The following is a 20,960-nucleotide window of genomic DNA, read 5'->3' on the forward strand; positions in this document are numbered from 1 at the left end:
GACAAACATCTGATACAAATGCAAGAAAACTTCCACATTCAGAAAGCCATCGCTGAAATCAAATATGTGATAAATGACAAACACACGTCAGCACAGGCTCTCTACTACATGTCATAAAAGAAATGATAAGATAAAAATCGTCCCTCTCACAACCAGAAAAAATTCTCCTCCCCCCCCACCTTCGTCTTCTGAACACCCACCCACCCGCTCACCCACCCACCCACCCACCCACACACACACACACACACACACATACAGCCCACAAAAAGTTAGATCACGCCAAAACACATACACACACACACACACACACACACACACACACACACACACACAGCCCACAAAAAATACAGACACTAACAGATTACAGATACTTCAATAATTACACTTGAAAGTTGGCAATAACATTCGATCTTTGACAATAACATTTGACAGTTGGCAACACAAACGAAAACATTGCATAAAAACAAGTGTTCAGTTTCTAGTGCTGTGAAATGTGAAAAAAACCGCAAACTGTCATTTATAAGAAGAGGAACAACACCAAAAATGCAACACGAGCGTAATATATAGAAAATCGTCCACGCATCCTATAAGTACAGTTCAAAATATTACTACATAATAGCAAAAACCAAACACCAGTACAGTTTATAACCTGAGCAAAATGTAAACTAAATACGAAAAATATGTACATATTCCAGGCTACTGAAGATGCCTTGCAGAAAATAAAGGGGAAACGTGTATGGTACGAAAATTGTGTTTCATTCTATAGTAGTCAGACGGTCCGTAAAGTAAAAATTATCAGTATACCGTAATATTACACGTAACTGAGGAAGACGGGACTACAAAAGTTGAAGATGCATAACCTACTGTTTCGTGAGCACTGCACAGAAACCATTACCAACCCTTTCGCGTGCACTGTCGGCTGGAGACTACCTACAGAGGCTGGACATCAACAGATTCATCCTATGGTGTCAGAGGCACGACCAGCATTTTTCACGAACAATATTGTCCATCGACGAAGCCGATTTCACGAAGGAGGATATAGTGAATTCGTATAATTGGTATTAGTAGGCATAAGAAAACCCCCACAGCACAGTGTCAATATCTGGTGTGATATTATCGATCGGCATCGCATAGGGCCACTTGTGCTATCACTAAGGCTGACAGCAGAGTGATATCTCAATTTCCTGGATGCTATGTTATCAGAATTGTTGGAAGTCATTATTTTGGCTTCTTGTATAAACATGTGGTACATGAATGATGGAACTCCAATTCACTTCAGTGGCACGGTGCGAAGTCCCTTCCAAAAGGATTGGTCGTAGAGATCATGTATCATTGCCAGCTAGATCGCCAGATCTTAATCCACTGGAAACCGAGCGAGGTGGTGCAGTGGTTAGCACACTGGACTCGCATTCGGGAGGACGACGGTTAAATCCCGCGTCCGGCCATCCTGATTTAGGTTTTCCGTGATTTCCCTAAATCGCTCCAGGCCAATGCCGGGGTGGTTTCTTAGAAAGGACATGGCCGACTTCCTTCCCTGTCCCTCCGTAATCCGATGAGACCGACGACCTCGCTGTCTGGTCTCCTCCCCCACAACAACCCAATCCCTTAATCCACTGGATTTACTTTTGGGTGTCCATCTGAAATCTGTGACTTATGAGGGAGATATTGTTGATGTCAAAACAATCTGCGATGCAGAATACAAAATGCCTGTGGTGTTACGCCAAGAGAAACGACATGATGGATCGTTTTCAGTAATCTTTTCTGCGATGAGGCGAACTTTGCCATAGACACACCATAGCCGTCATATCGGACAGTAATTATGAAACACTACAGCAGCTCCTTACCGTATGTTTCTATGTTGCTGGAGATTTGTACGGTTGCATTCTTTAGGCTTAATTGAGACAGTGCTGAGTAGTTGTTTTTGTATTCCGATTCTTTGTACCGGCCGCGATGGTCGTGCGGTTCTAGGCGCTGCAGTCCGGAACCGCGGGACTGCTACGGTCACAGGTTCGAATCCTGCCTCGGGCATGGATGTGTGTGATGTCCTTAGGTTAGTTAGGTTTAAGTAGTTCTAAGTTCTAGGAGACTGATGACCTCAGAAGTTAAGTCCCATAGTGCTCAGAGCCATTTGAACCATTTCAATTCTTTGTGCTTGTTTCTTAAGACTAAATCCAGGAGACAAAAAACAAGCAATAAAACATGCATACACATTAACAGCCCCTTCTCAATTTCCTTTCCCTATGCCAACTAACCACAATATAAAATATCTGCGTCGCAGGCCTCGCCTTCCAATCGGCTGCGTCGGCTACCTACAACACTCGCGTGTTGTGCGATATTGCTGACCTTTCCCCTCGGCATACGTCGGCACGCAGGAGCACCTAAAAGACCGCTTCACATTTGTTGATTTTATAGCATTCAGCTGTACTGCCACTTAGTGACATAGGAACACGGGGAAAACGAATATACGTTTGCAGCTCAATGTGTGACACTTCGTACGAAAAATTTTTCCTTATTTACGACTCAACCGGAATTCGGAATATCAACCCCCTGTTGCATAATCTGGTTGTGACAGTTGCACGAAACACACACACACAACGCAACTCACGAAAAGTCGGCAGACCGTAAGCAAAAAAATGGCACGTAATGACTTACAACAAAACCACTGACAGGGTGGGTAGTTTGGTAAAGAAACAAGGGCACAGCATAGCATACAGAATCAACAACACAATATAGAACAGACCTATTGGACAAATACAAACAGTCTGGTATATGCCAACTAATCTGCAACTGCTGTCAATGTGTGTATGTGTGTCAAACATGCAGGAATTTTAGAACCAGACCCTTGAAAAGTAGTAGCTTACACTCAACATTTGCAGATCACCTTATAGCAAAGACTCACTAACCAACGAACCTATAATCTGATTTACAAATTCTTAAAATTGGTAAGAGCCTATACCAAAAATTAACAATAAAAGAAAATTCATCATCATCGCCTCAGCCTTTTCCCACGTCATCTAGGGTCGGCGTTGCTTTGCTGGATCCTCTCTGCCCCAAGAAGAGAAAGTACTAACGAAATCACATCATTGTGCAATAAAACCCTCTTTGCCACAAAAGAAGAACTATGTAAATAACCCCCACCCCAAAACTGCATATTATCACCCTCTAAAATTAAATTTCTCTCTCTTATACACCACACCAAGCACTCTAGTTGCTTGTCAATAACTTCCTCAAATCCTCCCTCCTCCCCCCCCCCTCTCTCTCTCTGTCTATCTCGGACACAAACACACACGTGAGTTAAACATAACACGCCTCAAGGACACTTCAGATTCGCGGCACCACATCCTAAACAAACACGCCACGAAACAAATGAACATCACAGACCCCTAACAATACGTAATGGCGAGGAAACTGTGCTTGGCGAACATATGTCAGAAAATGCATGTGTAACGACAATAGCGAAAGAAATGAACGTGCTAACTCGATACAAACATGAGAAAAAAACTCGACAACATCAAAGCTAAACAACACGCTAAATAACCTATATTTAGCGTATCTCAGTCGGTAATGCCGTATACAGACAAATAAAAGAAACATTTTGCTGTTTTCAGATAACAAGCTGTAGATTGTGTAGTAGATTTAAAGCTACTAACATTAACAACCGATAGCTTCATGTGAGTTATGTAACAAATTTACATCTACATCTACGTGGATACTCTGCAAATCACATTTAAGTGCCTGGCAGTCATCGAACCACCTTCACAATTCTCCATTATTCCAATCTCACGGAGAAAACGAACATCTATATCTTTCCGTACGTGCTCTGATTTCCCTTATTTTATCGTGGTGATCGTTTCTTTCTATGTAGTTCGGTATCAACAAAATATTTTCGCATTCGGAGGAGAAAGTTGGTGATTGGAATTTCGTGAGAGGATTCCGTCGCAACGAAAAACGCCTTTATTTTAATGATGTCCAGCCCAACTCCTGTATCATTTCATTGACACTCTCTCCCATATTTCGCGATAAAACAAAACGTGCTTCCCTTCTTTGAAGTTTCTCGATTTACTCCGACAGCCCTATCTGGTAAGGATCCTACACGGCGCAGCAGTTTTCTAAAAGAGGACTGACGCGTGGTGTAGGCAGTATCTTTAGTAGAGCTGTTACATTTTCTAAGTGTCCTGCCAACAAACCGCAGTCTTTGATTAACCTTCCCCACAACATTTTGTATGTGTTCCTTCCAATTTAAGTTGTTCGTAATTGCAATTCCTACGTACTTATTTGAATTTACGGCCTTTAGATTTGACTGATTTATCGTGTAACCGAAGTTTAACGAATTACTTTTAGCACTCATGTGGATGACGTCGCACTTTTCGTTATTTAGGGTCAACTGCCAATTTTCGCATCATTCAGATATCTTTTCTAAACCGTTTTGAAGTTTGTATTGATCTTCTGATGAGTTTACTAGTCTATAAACCACAGCGTCATCTGCAAATAACCTAAGACGGCTGCTCAGATTGTCTCCCAAATCATTCATATAGATTAGGCACAGCAAAGGCCTATAACACTACCTTGGGGAACGACAGAAATTACTTCCGTTTCACTCAATGACTTTCCGTCATTTACTACGAACTGTGACCTCTCTGACAGGAAAACACATAACTGAGACGATATTCCATAAGCACGCAATTTCGGTAGAAGCCGCTTGTGTGGTACAGTGTCAAAAGTCTTCCGGAAATCCAGAAATACGGAAGCGATCTCAAATCCCTTGTCAATAGCACTCAACACATTATGCGAATAAAGCGCTAGTTATGTTTCACAAGAACGATGTTTTCTGAACTCAAGTTGACTGTGTGTCAATAGACCGTTTTCTTCGAGGTAATTCATAATGTTCGAACACAATATATGGTCCAAAATTCTACTGCGTATGACGTTAACCATATGGACCTGTAATTTAGTGGATTACTTCTACTACCTTTCTATAATATTGGTACGACCTGTGCAACTTTTCCTCGTCTTTGGTTGCGGATCTGTCGTCGAACGAATGGTTGTATATAATTGTTAAGTATGGCGCTAATGCATCAGCAGACTCTGAAAGGTGCCTAATAGGTATACAGTGTGGTCCAGAAGACTTGATTTTATTGAGTGATTTAAGTTGCTGCACCACTCCGAGGATATTTACTTCTATCTTACTCATGTTGGCAGCTGTTCTTGTTTCGAATTCTGGAATATTTACCTCGTGTTATCTTGTGAAGTCATTTCGGCAGGCTGTGTTTAGTAACTCTGCTTTGGTAGCACTGTCTTCTTTAGTATCTCCATTGCTATCGCACAGAGAAGGCATTGACTTTTTTAAAACAGATAGGGCCCCTCCACGCCCGCACCAACGTGGTGACCAAACCAAAAGTTCTACTGTCACCTCCGTAAACATGTTAGTTATCTAGTAAGTGGATCACAGGATGCTGGGCTGTGATGTTATCCGTGCGTCTGGGTAAGACTACGCATTAACACGGTCCACCAGGTGATAGATAGTGGACGAAACGCGAGTGAGGGTAGCGATTTGAAGAGCAGAGGGAAAAAAGTGCCATGGCTCGTGCCGTGGGAAAAAAACCTCTGCGACAGTGGGATGGGTAGTAAGAGCAGTAGTGGCTTACTAGCTGCGATAGTTCATGCAAGGTTGGATTTAGTAGTATGGGTATCATGCATCATTACCGTGGCAAGTGATGGTGATGTATCCCAGTTGCTGCAGCCGCTACATTCCTGGAACAATCAAGATCGTTGTACAGTAGTGGGAGATCGGCCATAGATCATCTCACTGTGTGGGGGATGTGTGGAGCTTGTCTGCATGCAGTGTACGGTACGGCTTCCCTGCGTGGTGCCAGTTATTCGCCAGTGTATTCCAGCTGGATATCCAGTAATGGCGTCTGATTAACAGGGGCTCGCCTGTACCGTTATGTTTGCTAAGGCATTGACTGTTTCTTGCCACTAACATACTTCACATACGACCAGAATCACTCTGGATTTTCTGCCAGGTTTCGAGATAACGTTTCGTTGTGGAAACTGTTATAGGCATCTCGCATTGAAGTACGCGCTAAATTTTGACCTTCTGTGAAAGATCGCCAGTCTTGGGGATTTTGCGTCTGTTTAAATTTGGCATATTTGTTTCGTTGTTTCTGCAACAGTGCTCTGACCAATTTTGTGTACCAAGGAGGATCGGCTCTATCGTTTGTTAATTTATTTGGTATAAATCTCTCAACTGCTGCCAATAATATTTCTTTGAATTCAAGCCACATCTGGTCTAGACTTATATTATTAGTTTGTAACGATTGGAGATTGTCTCTCAGTAAGGCGTCAAGTGAATTTTTATCTGCCTTTTTGAATAGGTATATTTTTCGTTTATTTTTGAGGATTTGGGGTTACAATATTTAATTCAGCTATGACAACCCAGTGTATACGTTTTGATGCTCGTTATTAACACAGGTATATTTGTTGCTAAGAGGTCAAGTGTGATTTCACAACCCTTTACTATTCGCTTTGGCTCAAGAACTAACTGTTCGAATTAATTTTCAGAGAATGCGTTTAGCATAATTTCGGATGATGTTTTATACTTGCCTTCGGAATTAAATATGTATTTTCGGCACCATATCGAGGGTAAATTAAAGTCACCAGCAACTATAATGGTATGAGTCGGGTAGGTGTTTGAAATCAAACTCAAGTTTTCTTTGAACCTTTCAGCAACTGTATCATCTGAATTGGGAGGTCGGTAAAAGAATCCAATTATTATTTTATTCCGGCTGCCACCAATGACCTCTCCCCATAGTAAATCACAGGAACTATCTACTTCAATTTCGCGACAATTTACTATAAAAATATACTATAAAACTTTAACCCTTAGATAAATATTAAATGAACATCGTATGCTTCAACTCAGTGATACATATCCCACCTCTAATATAATATAGTTGACAGTAATTCCTAATTTTTCAAATGTAAATATTTTGTATCGAGATTTTCTTGAGGATCACATCTAATTACGGTTTTGCAGAAAGAAAATTAACAAATAATCCCACTAAATATAGCCCTAAACGCGCTGGAACATGTCTGGGTGAAAACAGGATTAGAAGACGGTGTCTTACGTGAGGAGGAAATCCTCTCCTTGTAATATATTATCACATAATAACTATTCCGTTCACAGCTTTAAGCGCACGGATGGTGTGTACATGTGTGCGTGTATGTGTGTGTGTTTAATGTGCGTCGAATGAGCGGCATGGGGCAGATGTTGATGTACTTAGAATATGTGGATAGGGAGTCGGATAAACCGCTTGAGGCCAGTGCGGATGTTGGCGAAGCTGCTCCGACAATCATGTTGGAGAGATGCCTATTCTAAGTTTGTTAAATTTTATACTCGCGATGCTGACGAAGACCGCAGCGCAGTTGATAGAAACTAGGCAGGAAAAGTGCTACCAGACCGGTACTAACAGGAGAAATTAATTTGAGTAGTGATAGGATCTGAGCGAAATTGGCGAAAGCGAGGCAAGAAAACTAGTCTCAGTTTTGTTAGAAAAAAATCTGAATCAAGGCAGTACAGCCACAAGACCAATCACCAATCAGCAAAACTGGGGAGTGTTTGGGGGACAGAAACTGGAAAAATACGGTCAGAAATACCCAATAACGAGGGTGAAGTGCAAGATCACTGCGGTTGAGGAGGATCTCAACTAGAAGAAGGCGGACATCACCACTTTCATTGGCAGTGACAGTGAACCACATGCTTGCAGCGGGAATTGAAACACCTACAGGGTAACGTATGAAAAAAATATTGTCCGCCAATTTATGTTTAGTTTTTAAGTTCTGTTTTGTCTATTGTTAGTATTACGTGGTAGATAAAGAGTCTAGCTGCAAGTATTGAATCTGTGAGAATATTGTAAAATAATCATAAATCACTGTTAAAAGATTTTATATTGTGATTTCTCTGTATTTGTATCTACAGTTGTTCTCAGTTTATGGGAGAAGGTTTGAATGAATTCAAGCCAAATAAAAAATAAAAGAGAATGTGTGTTATATCATTCTCGGAAACCATTGTGCATCACATTGATACTGTATAATTCCGCATGACTCAGTACTCATCCATTGATTATTGTTAATTAAAATTGTCTTCTTTCAATATCTACAGTTACGTATTCGTTCTCTGCATATATGATTTGTGTAATTTTTTACCAATTTTTAGGCCTGGAAGTGGTGTACTTGTTAGCCATACTCAAATTGATGAAAAATGCCTGTCGTCCTAAAAGAAGATGATTTAAGTAAATTTTCCTATTCTGGGAAAGCATTTTGCCGTTGAGACGACAGGCATTTACTGGCGGTATACCAACAAAAACGGCGTACGACACACCAAATCGAAAACAAAATTCTTGTTTACTTACAAATCTGATCTTTAAGTACGACATAAGCCACTGTAATAAATTATTACTATTGTAGAGTGTTATTATGGAACAAAAAGAAAGATAAATCTGCAAAAATTTATATAAAAACAAAAACAGGGAAGTCTGTATTTCTTTGGTTAGCAGGGCTAAAGAAACACGCTAATCTTTATTACAGGAACTACTTGTGACCATATGTCAATGCAGAAAATATCTGACGTTTTAAAACTGAGTACACCGTCACCGGTTTACAGAATTAGCAAAGCGGAATGTCGGAGTTCATGATTGCACTTAGTTGAAATCGTACCACGTACTGAGGGTAAAGCTGCTGCTGTGACGGATGGACCGAAGCCATGGGCGTGACAGTGGTGCGTACGTCAGGCGGTGGACCGCGAAACGTGGTGTCTGCTCCGAATGACGGACTACTTATCAACGCAGCGGCGGTGGTGGGCGGAGCTTTCGAATGACTGTTGACGCAGCTTCGAAGCGCTGTAGCCTACGTAATCGGTGTATCCTCGCTGCTGTCAGTACAGACAGTGGCTTATGGATTAGCACACAATCGCCTCTTTCCAGTGAGGAGTATGGATCTCTCTCTCTCTATCTCACACACACACACACACACACACACCCACACACAGACACACACACACACACACACACACACACACACACACACACACACACACACACACACACACGCGCGCGCGCGCGCTCACACACACACCGTGCATTAACGCAAGAGAATTACTGCTTCGTGTCCTGTTAGATTTACTGCTAATCTGAGGAGGAAGATTAGGGTCAAATTGACATCGAATTCATTAGTGACAGACCACAAGCTCCGAGAGAGGAAACATAGTTATGGAAATTGGCCGTGTCCTTTCCGAAGGCACCACTCCGCTACTAACACACTACTGGCCATTAAAATTGCTACACCAAGAATAAATGCAGATGATAAACGGGTATTCATTGGATGAATATATTACACTAGAACTGACATGTGATTACATTTTCACGCAATTTGGGTGCATAGATCCTGAGAAATCAGTAACCAGAACAACCACCTCTGGCCGCAATAATGGCCTTGATACACCTGGGCATCTAGTAAAACAGAGCTTGGATGGCGTGTGCAGGTACAGCTGCCCATGCAGTTTCAACACGATACTACAGTTCATCAAGGGTAGTGACTGGCGTATTGTGACGAGGCAGTTGCTCGGCCACCATTGACCAGACGTTTTCAGTTGGTGAGAAAATGTGCTGGCCAGCACAGCAGTCGAACATTTTCTGTATCCAGAAAGGCCCGTATAGGACCTGCAACACGCGGTCGTGCATTATCCTGCAGAAATGTTGGGTTTCGCAGGGATCGAATGAAGGGTAGAGGGTAGAGCCATGGGTCGTAACACATCTGAAATGTAACGTCCACTGTTCAAAGTGCCGTCAATGCGAACAAGAGGTGACCGAGACGTGTAACCAATGGCACCCCAGATGGAGATGACGAATGCACGCTTCCAATATGCGTTCACCGCGTTGTCGGCAAACACGGCTGCGACCATCATGATGCTGTAAACAGAACCTGGATTCATCCGAAAAAATGACGTTTTGCCATTCGTGCACCCAGGTCCGTCGTTGAGTACTCCATCGCAGGCGCTCCTGTCTGTGGTGCAGCGTCAAGGGTAGCCGCAGCCATGGTCTCCGAGCTGATAGTCCATGTTGCTGCAAACGTCGTCGAACTGTTCGTGCAGATGGTTGTTGTCTTGCAAACGTCCCCATCTGTTGACTCAGGGATCAAGACGTGGCTGCACGATCCGTTACAGCCAGGCGGCTAAGATGCCTGTTATCTCGACTGCTAGTGATACGAGGCCGTTGGGATCCAGCACGGCGTTCCGTATTACCCTCCTGAACCCACCGATTCCATATTCTGCTAACCGTCATTGGATCTCGACCAACGTGAGCAGCAATGTCGCGATACGATAAACCGCAATCGCGATAGGCTACAATCCGACCTTTATCAAAGTCGGAAACGTGGTGGACGCATTTCTCCTCCTTACACGTGGCATCACAACAACGTTTCACCAGGCAACGCCGGTCAACCGCTGTTTGTGTATGAGAAATCGGTTGTAAACTTTCCTCATGTCAGCATGTAGTACGTGTCGCCACTGGCGCCAACCTTGTGTGAATGCTCTGAAAAGCTAATCATTTGCATATCACAGCATCTTCTTCCTGTCGGTTAAATTTCGCGTCTTTAGCACGTCATCTTCGTGGTGTAGCAATTTTAATGGCCAGTAGTATATTTAAAGAAACCACGGAAAACCTGAATTTGGATGGATGGACCGTGATTTGTACTATCTTTCTCCAAAATACGTGTCCAGTGTCTTACCACTATACCGCATCGATCGTTTGTCGGAAATGTGAAACCATTTTGTTCAGAACATAATGCAAGACGACTGTGCTCATTTAAGAACAGCGTGGCAAACTTTTAAATATTTGATTTCCATATAGCGTGTCCTGGGGGTTTCGAGCCATATCTATACCGACATTAAACCTCGTTCTTATGTAATCCCCTTTAACACAAACCGTAATCCTCTTTAACACAAAGTGAGAAAACATGCTACTGTTAACGTTGTTCACGAATCACTGTTAATATGAGCAACTTTTGTGCAACCTTGACCCGATATTATGTAAAAGCACAGCATTATCTGTTTGCTTACTGCGGCATGCTGTTGCGATACTGCAGCTAAAAATACGACCCATTTGATTGTACAGCGTGGTTTGATTGATAGTGAAATAAAAGTAACACACTTGAAATTATTAAATGTAAGGGGTAGTCAAATTAATACGATACAGATGGAAAATAAGTAAACTTTATTATTTCAAAAATAATCGCTATAGCTGTTGATAAATTTGTCCCACTGTGAGAAAACACGGTCAAGGCATTCATCGAAAAATGTTTGCATTTGCCTATGGACCCCTGACTGTACCAAGGCGTGCATTTCTTCGATGGCCACGAATGTCTTTAGTCAGGGCTCAAAAAATATGGAAATCGCGTGAGGAGATATATGTACGGTATGGAGGCCGTGTGAGGGCTTCCCTGCGAAACCTCTGCAGTGTAGTCGAAACAACCTAGGCAACAGGTGTTTATTTTTTTAAAGATTATTTTATTCATGAATTTTAGTCTTTGAGTATGTTTTACTCTTATTTTATTACAGTTCCTTAGTATCTGGCACATTACTTGTGGATAAAGGTATTCTGGTTAGAGTTTAATTTTGTTCTGAAATAAAATAACTAAGAAAATACATTTGCGCTTCCACAAGTTCGCAATAAATAAGAATTTATAATATAATTGTATACATAGGAATACATTATAAAAAGTAAAAAAATAATTAGGATCTCGGTGTAACGCAATGATGGTGAATACACAAAAAGTCGCAAAGGGGTCGGATGTTACCTCGTCGATAAACTACCCAGCGTCCTACTGCAGGAACACGGTCTGGGTCCACAGTATGTTTCACCGGCTGTTCTGGCTACTCTGCCTGACTATTCTGGACCACGATCCCTATTTCATGAAAGCCTTTACTCCTCACGACGTTTTCATCAGCTTTGTTGGATTAGCGTTCCACTAAAGTATAGTGCGATGGCTGGACGTAACTCAGCTAATGGCTCCATCTGCGGAGCAAAGCGACAATTCCCAACAGGGCAGCAGATGCGATGCACTGCAGTGCTTTATGTTTCCGTGCTTGGAACGCCACAAGTGTTGCTACTGACTGCAGGAACAGCTTGATTAACGGGATGGCAAACGTGTTACGCTGTGTACCTCAACCACTCATCTGATGCATTCCCTGCATGTTTAACGTTTAGAACTAGGTTTCATTTTACGCAGCTAGTGCTTTTCCTGTTTCATTGCGAACTGCGAGAATATTCATTCCTGTCAAACGGTGTAACTATCAGATGTGCTTATAAATCTGTAACAACCACAAAAACCACTTATCCGATTATAATTTCTTGTGTTTTAGTTACTAGTTGGGATTTGTGTATCTAATATCTCCATAAGTGTTAGCTGAGAAGGCACGCTGAAACTAAGTACACTGGTCGACATTTGTAAATTCAACTAGACTGGTACTTATGTAGCTGGCGATGCCTGAAATCTCTCTCCTCCTGACGCAGCCCATTTCCTTCAAAATTATATGTCTATCATCGGTATTCACGTCGCCATTTCGAAACAAAGTTAAAAGTCACCATGGCTGTTATGAAGACGACTCTATCGCCCGCATCTCCTGGTCGCACACCACCTCTACGACATTAGGCCTGCCACGCCTGAAGCTGTCGTCTCTGAATTTGAATCAAAAATGAAAAGAGCAGTCGACTGGTTTTATATTGACTTAGAAATAAGGTTTGCATTTGTGCACTGTATCCGTGTTTTCTGCCTCGGAGGTGCTTTTTTTTTCCTAAGTTGCCCGTTGTAACACTACAATTTCCAGTTTGTAGGAAATTTTATATATTTCGATAGGGCGTGGATGCTATTTCCATTTATTTGACTCTTATATACTTAGCGATACTCAAGTCATTCATCAATTCATTTAAATTTTCTGGTACAATTTATATTTTTATATTTTTCCTACAAAATGTACTTACAACTGGGAGGAAAGCCTCTAATTACATCTTAGAACAGATCAGAATAGATTCCAGTGTCCAAGCCTGACATGCATGCCGTGTAACTTCTTGTACCCACACAGTAATAATCTCGATCGATCACTTTAAAGAAAGTTACTGATGCTCACTAACATCCACTGTAGGCAGCGAGGTGAACCAAATTGCTTCCCTCTCGAACAAATGTATTATTTATTAATTTACATGTGAACTTATTCAATTTAACAATATTAGGCCCTGCAGTACCTCTATTACATCTAACTAGACATCCTTAGAATATTTATGTTTCAGTGTGCATACTGCATGAGCTGTACGTAAATAAAATAACAAGAGTATCCTGTCCATTCAAATTAATGTGACCACCTGTCAGAAGCCTTAATAACTAACTTTCGCAGTTGCTGTGACATGTGCAGGAAAAGATTCAATGAGGTTCTGGAAGGTACCGACAAGAATGTGAATCCATGACGTCTCCAGTGTTGTGGCCAGATGCGCTAGGTTTCTAGGTTGTAGATCCATGTCGCGGAAACCCGATCGTGGTGGTGCCACATATTTTATATTGGCTTAAATTCTGGAAGTGTAGTGGCCAGTGGAGTACCGTAAACTCCGCTCTTCGAACCACGCACGTACTCCGCGAACTGTATGACAAGTTTCGTTGTCCTACTGGCATAGGCTGTCGTGCCAAGGAGAAAGCAAAACTGTATGTAGGGGGCGTCATGATGCCCAAAGGTAGAGGCATACATGTGTTGACGTGTTGGGCCTTCCAGAATGACAAGATCACTTAGGGAATGCCATGAAAATATTCCGCAGATAATAACGCTGCTTCCTTCTGCCTGGACTCTTCCCCGCGCTACACGGTGACCGCCATCAGTTATCTGAAAATTTCAATTGTCGCCACTGACTGGGAGTCCAGTGACGCTATTGGCGTACAAAATCCAGCCTTCGTGGACGCCGAGCAGCAGTCAGCATAGGCGATATGAACCAGGCGCCTGCTGCGGAGGCCCATACATAGCAACGCTCCCTGAACAGTTACTGAGGAGACATTGTTGGTAGCTCCTTTGGTCAACAGTTGCACGTCTTTTCACCCGCCGTCGTTCACCGCGTCTATGGCCCGTGGTGCACCACAGTTCCCTCGACGGCGGTTTTTGATAGTGGTATTTTGCCACGCGCATTATAATTTAACCAAGGCGGACAGTTCACAAACTTTGCCGTTTCTAAAATGCTTCCACCCTTGGCCCGAAAGCCAACGATGATGCGCTTCTGGACGTCAGTTAAACTGCTCCGTTTTTGAATTACGACAGCAGCTGCTCTGTTTTTCGAGTCCCCCCTCCCCCGGACACGCTTTATATACCCTCCACTGCTAGTGTTGTCACTTGTCGTCTGTGAGTGGCTGTTGCACGTCGATGTTAAACATAAGCGGTGGTTACGTTAATGAGGCTGGACCATGTATAAAAAGTACCACCTAACGCGTAATCCAAGGATTCGCACAAAGTAACTGAACAAGGAAATGCCGGATGTCAGTACAATAAATCCTTGCGAAAGGCCTCTAGCATCTCCTAGCAGCTCGGACAGCAACTCCTACTTGCACGTCCACGAAAGCGAGAGCCCCAGGACAGTGCACGTCCTCGGAGAACAGCAGACGGGAGATGACGAAAATTGAGTTCCTCGGGTATCCAAGCTGGGGCTTTCTGAGTAACAAGAGGACCGCAGCTACTTGTCACCACCTGTTTCCTACCTATTGTTTGAATTTGCAGGGCTTGTTCAGAAATAAATGTAATAGAAATGGAAGCTCCAGATCGCCAAGCGATTAGAAAAAGTAGCATTTCTGGCCTGAGTTCCAGGCCGTGGTTGGCACAACCGGAAGAGTACAGAATTGTAATCTGAGGGTGGTGGGGTCGGGTCCATTTACGGAATACTTTTTCCTCACAAGCTGCGACATCGTCGCGAAAAAACAGTGACCCTTATATGTAATAAGTTAAAAATTTGCGTCTATGGTCACAAACTTTTTGTTTACAGATTATCGGTTTCGGTCTTTAATGACCATCATCAGATCTGTTTCATAAAAACAAAGTCCTAATGTACTGCAGCCATAGTGGCATCGACAAATACTAAATGCACATTTAACATTTGACGATGCCACTGTGGCTGCAGAACATTAGGACTTTGTTTTTATGAAACAGATCTGACGATGGTCATTACAGACCGAAACCGGTATTCTGTTAACAAAATGTTTGTGACCATAGACGTAAATTGAAGGAAACTTTTTCTCAGTTTTTATGTTACTTATAGCGCAAATAAACCGAAATAACGCTCAAAATGTTGTATTTATTAATATTTTCGTAAGAGGCAAAGAAAAATTTTGAACCGAGCGTTACAAAAAAAAAACGGTCGATGAGTACAGGGTAAACTATATGAATGTCACTGTACCATCAATATTTGGGAAAATTGCAACAGCTGTAGACAATATTGTAACTGATATGAAGAAGCCCTACGTGCAGGAGAACAAATTTCTGTTAATTAGATCGTGGGGAGGACAAACAAGTCCACGATTATAAGCCGACATTTTTCAAAGTGAAGGAGTGCCATAGTGCAATGTTATGGTGATACCTCTCAAATGCACTGCCCTAGTAAAACCTTACGATGTCTGTTTTTATCGTCACGTAAAGAATTAGATCAAAAAGCTTCAAGGGCATAACAGGAAAATGTCTAATGCATGCAGAGAAGAAAAAGAAATATTGCAATCAGCAAGGGATTTATTTATTATATCTCATTTCATTTTGACTGTGGCTGGCAAACGACTTCATTCCTATTAACAGGAGGTATTAATTAATTAAGAAACTGAAAAATATTTACAGGGGATTCGGCAATAATAAAACAGATTAAAGATTAATATATAGTTGTTGCTGTTGTTGTTGTTGTGCTCTGCAGTATGAAGACTGGTCCGCTGAAGCTGTCCACGCTAAACGCATGCAAGGCTTTTAATCTCATATTAATTACTGCAGTCTATATCCATTTTTACCTACGTACTGTATATATATCTGTTGTTCTCCCTATTCAATTTTTAGCTGCCCACAATTACTAAACAGAAAATTCCTTGACGACCCAGGAAGTGTCCTACCACCTGAGCCTATCTTTTAGTAAAGCTGTGTCTCACATTTCTTTTTCTCCGATTCGACTGAGTATTTCCTCATTAGTTACACCATATACCCATCTAATCTTCACCATTCTAATGTAGTACCACATTTCTAAAGCTTCTATTTTCCCTTTCAGAACTGCTTATTGTTCACATTTCATTTCCGAAGGAAGCTACACTCCAAATAAATATCTTAAAAACGATTCCTAACACAAAAATTTGTATTAGATATCTACAAATACCCGGTTTTCAAAGGTGATTATTCAAATGCTCAAATGTATGTGAAATCTTATGGGACTTAACTGCTAACGTCATCAGTCCCTAAGCTTACACACTACTTAACCTAAATTATCCTAAGGACAAACACACACACCCACGCCCGAGGGAGGACTCGAACCTCCGCCGGGATCAGCTGCACAGTCCATGACTGCAGCGCCTTAGACCGCTCGAAAGGTGATTATTGTGTTGTTGTTTCTCTTCATGTTATATCCTCTCTACTTTGGCCATCGTCAGTTATTCTGCGGGCAAGATAGCAAAACTCGTCTTCTACTTTCAGTTTTCCGAATCTAATTCCTTCAGCATAAACTAATTTAATTTGACTACATTCCATTGCTGTTGTTTTACTGTGTTGCCGGTCGTTATATAAACTCTTTTGAAGACAGTATCCATTCCATTCAACTGCTCTTCTAAGATCTTTGCTCTGTCTCACAGAATTAGGTCACCTTCAAAACTCAAAGTTTTTATTATTTTCTCCCTGAAATTTCATTCTCCCTCCAACATTCTTCTCAGTTTCCCTTGCTGATTGCTCCGAATAGCGTATGGGATAAATCAAAAAAGTGTTTCATTCCCTTCCCAACGAATGCTGGCTTTTCATAAAGGTCCGGAGTTCGAGTCTCGGTCTGTCACACAGTTTTAATCTGCCAGGAAGTTTCATATCAGCGCACACTCCGCTGCAGAGTGAAAATAGCATTCTGGAAACATTCCCTAGGGCCTAGGCTGTGGCTAAGCCATGTCTCCGCAATATCCTTTCTTTCAGGAGTGCTAGTTCTGCAAGGTTCGCAGGAGAGCTTCTGTAAAGTTTGGAAGGTAGGAGGCAAGGTACTGGCAGAAGTAAAGCTTAGAGGACGGGGCGTGAGTCGTGCTTGGGTAGCTCAGTTGGTAGAGCACTTGCCCGCGAAAGGCAAAGGTCCCGAGTTCGAGTCTCGGTCTGGCACACAGTTTTAATCTGCCAGTAAGTTTCGCTGGCTTCTCATATTCTTCGACCCTCATAACTATAGTCTGAGCTTTCGCTCCCGATATTTTATGCCTGGTACCTTCAGGAAGTTTCTACACATTTCTAAGACAGGTCGCAGAGTCAGTATTACTTTGCGTGTTCCTACATTTCTCCACAACCCGAATAATCTTACCTGAAGTCTGTTAGTACCAGTTCTTCATTCTTCTTCGCAACCATGACTTATTTTGATGATAGTTCTGTAGTATTCGCACCTGACACCATCTACCTTTTTTCGAATTAGAATTAGTCGAGTCTTCTTGTAGTTTGTATTTCGCCTGTCTCGTAGACCTTTCACACGACGTGTCATAATTTTGTTATGGCTAGCTCTTCCAAGGACCTCAATAACCGTGATAGAATGTAGTCTGTTCCAGGGCCCTTATTTTCACTTAAACCTTTTGGTGCTTTGTCAGAATCTCTTCGCAGTATCATATCTCCCAACTCGTCTTCATGTAATTTTTCTCTTTCAATAGTGTCGCTTCCAAATTAATTTCCATTGTATATCCCTATCATAGATTCCATTTACCTTTCAGCGTGCCTTTCTGAGATGTATAGCAGGATTCACAGGGCTGAAAACAGCATTCGCAGCCTTCTAAAATCACTTTAATACGATAGATGTATTGATAGAGACAACGACAAATGAATAGAGGAATCACCCCAAAAAATACAAAATACTTTAAACACCACTTGCGTTAGTAATGTTCTGAGAAGTGTTGATGGCATGAGAGAATCGTAAATGGTAGGGAGAGCTCCACCGTAAGGCTCTGCGTCGAACTACGCAAAAAAACCTCCGTCTTACACAAGACTATTTTCGATACAGAAGGAGATTAATCATCAGTTTAGATTTTGTTTCGGAAGATGATAACTGCCGTCCTTCTGTCTAACAGCAGACAAGTATATCGGAGACATTGTGAACGCTATTCATGCAATCTGTTTCTATTTACATTTCATTTCTTCAATTTCATTTGCCAACTTAACCACATTATTTATCGCTCTTCAGCCTGTAATACAACGACCCTAGCCACGCTCATCACGTCCCTGGACTCGTACACATCCCTTCGCTTAAGCTCTCTAAGAATGATTCCCCGAATAACTAACGTTTTGTACGTATCCACTATGTGATCAAAAGTATCCGGACACCTGGCTGAAAATGGCTTACATGTTCGTGCAGCCCTACACAGGTAATGCTGGAATTCAATATGATGTTGGCCCACCCTTAGCCTTGACGACAGCGTCCACTCTCGCAGGCATACGTTTAATGGAAGGTTTCTTGGGGAATGACAGCCCATTCTTCACGGAGTGCTGCACTGGGGAGAAAATTCAAATGGTTCAAAAGGCTCTAAGCACTATGGGACTTAACATCTGAGATCATCAGTCCGCTAGACATAGAACTACTTGCCGGCCTGGGTGGCCGAGCGGTTCTAGGAGCAACAGTCTGGAACCGCGCGACCGCTCCGGTCGCAGGTTCGAATCCTGCCTCGGGCATGGATGTTTGTGATGTCCTTAGTTAGGTTTAAGTAGTTCTAAGTTCTAGGGGACTGATGACCTCTTATGTTAAGCCCCGTAGAGCTCAGAGCCATTTTGTAAGTGTACCTCTTTGATGCCAACTAGCATCTGTCACATACACGTGCATTACCGCCGCGGTGGAACAAATAGTGCCGTTCTTGACACCTTGTCGTCAGTCTTGCGACTCATTCTGAGAATGGCTGGACGAATATCAGTGGATGAAGCAATATTTCCCTGGCTGCACGCCCCAAATTTGATGGATTAAGTAATATTTCTCGTAACCAGCGACAGAAATAGCACAATCATATTCTTTAGTTGGTCTTCACTATTTCTCCCTCTCTTCAAAAATATTATTGGCTATGAATAATTAATTACTACACAATACGACGTCAAAACCAAAATATGTATGTGGAATAACTCCCATGGTGCTCAGAGCAATTTGAACTTTTTTTTAGAACTACTTAAACCTAACTAACGAATGACCATCACACACATCCATGCTCGAGGCAGGATTCGAAACTGCGACCGCAGCGCGGTTCCGGATCCGGATTGAAGCGCCTAGAACCGCTCGGTCACAGCGGCCGGCCACTGAGAAGAGATATCGATGTCGGTCGGTGAGGCCTGACACGATGTCGACGTTCCAAAACATCACAAAGGTTCTCTATAGGATTTAGGTCAGGACTCTGTGCAGACCAGTCCATTACAGGGATGTTATTGTCGTGTAATCACTTCGCCAATGGGCGTGCATTACACCAGCGCCTCAGAATTCTACTGTTGGCGCTACACACGCTGGAAGATGACGTTCATCTGGCAGTCTCAGTACCCACACCCAGCCATCGGATCCCCACAATATTTACCGTGATTCGTTACCCCACACAACGTTATTCTTGTGTTAAATCGTTCAATATTTACGCTCGTTATCCCATGCGTGGCGTCGTTTGACGTTTAACAGCGTGATGTGTGGCGTATGAGCAGCTGCTCGGCCATGAAATCCAATTTTCCTCATCTCCCTCCTAACTGTCGTAGTACTTGAAGAGGATCCTGATGCAGTTTGGAATTCCTATGTGATGGTCTGGAAAGATGTCTGCCTATTACAAATTACGACCCTCTTCACCTGTCGGCTGTCTCTGTCAGTCAACAGACGCGGTCGGCCTGTACGCTTTTGTGCTGTACGTGTCCTTTCACGTTTCCACTTCACTATCAGATCTGAAGCAGTGGAACTAGGGATGGGCGGCAGGGGTGACAGTGCGGTTCTAGGCGCTACAGTCTGGAACCGCGCCACCGCTACGGTCGCAGGTTCGAATCCTGCCTCCGGCATGGATGTGTGTGATGTCCTTAGGTTAGTTAGGTTTAAGTAGTTCTATGTTCTAGGGTACTGATGACCACAGAAGTTAAGTCCCATAGTGCTCAGAGTCATTTGAACCATTTTGAACCTAGGGATGTTTAGAAGTGTAGAAATCTCGCGTCCAGACGTATGACACAAATGACACCCAATCACGAGACCACGTTCGAAGTCCATGAGTGTCTACTGACTGCTGAGGTCGCTGTTATGAGTACGTGGCAGTAGGTGGCAGCACAATGCACCTAATATGAAAAACGTATGTTTTTGTGGTTGTCCGGATACTTTTGATCACATAGTGTATAATTACAGATTTCGTACCCATTCTTAATGATTATCATTAAATAATGATCGGAGTCAGAAAGAAGGGGTGGGAAGCGGTTGTGGTGAATTCTCACTACATTGCTGAAGATGTCATCTCACTACAAGAGCGATACGTAGTCGTGCTCACAAAAGCAAATTGGTGACTCCTATACGCTAGTGACATTACTATCTTAAGCTCAAGGTAAAAACATGTAAATTATGATCTGTCTCAAGGCGGGAGGCGCCAAGATCAGAGTGTGTTCGTTTCGAAGCCGTCTTGCGGCAGATTTTGGTCCGAAGAGGATTTGGTGAAAAGTGAAACTGAAGCGGTTGGACACTGGGTTTTTATTACCTCCGACTTTC

The sequence above is a fragment of the Schistocerca cancellata genome, chromosome 2 (assembly GCF_023864275.1).
Source record: "Schistocerca cancellata isolate TAMUIC-IGC-003103 chromosome 2, iqSchCanc2.1, whole genome shotgun sequence".
NCBI classification, from domain to species: Eukaryota; Metazoa; Arthropoda; class Insecta; order Orthoptera; family Acrididae; genus Schistocerca; species Schistocerca cancellata.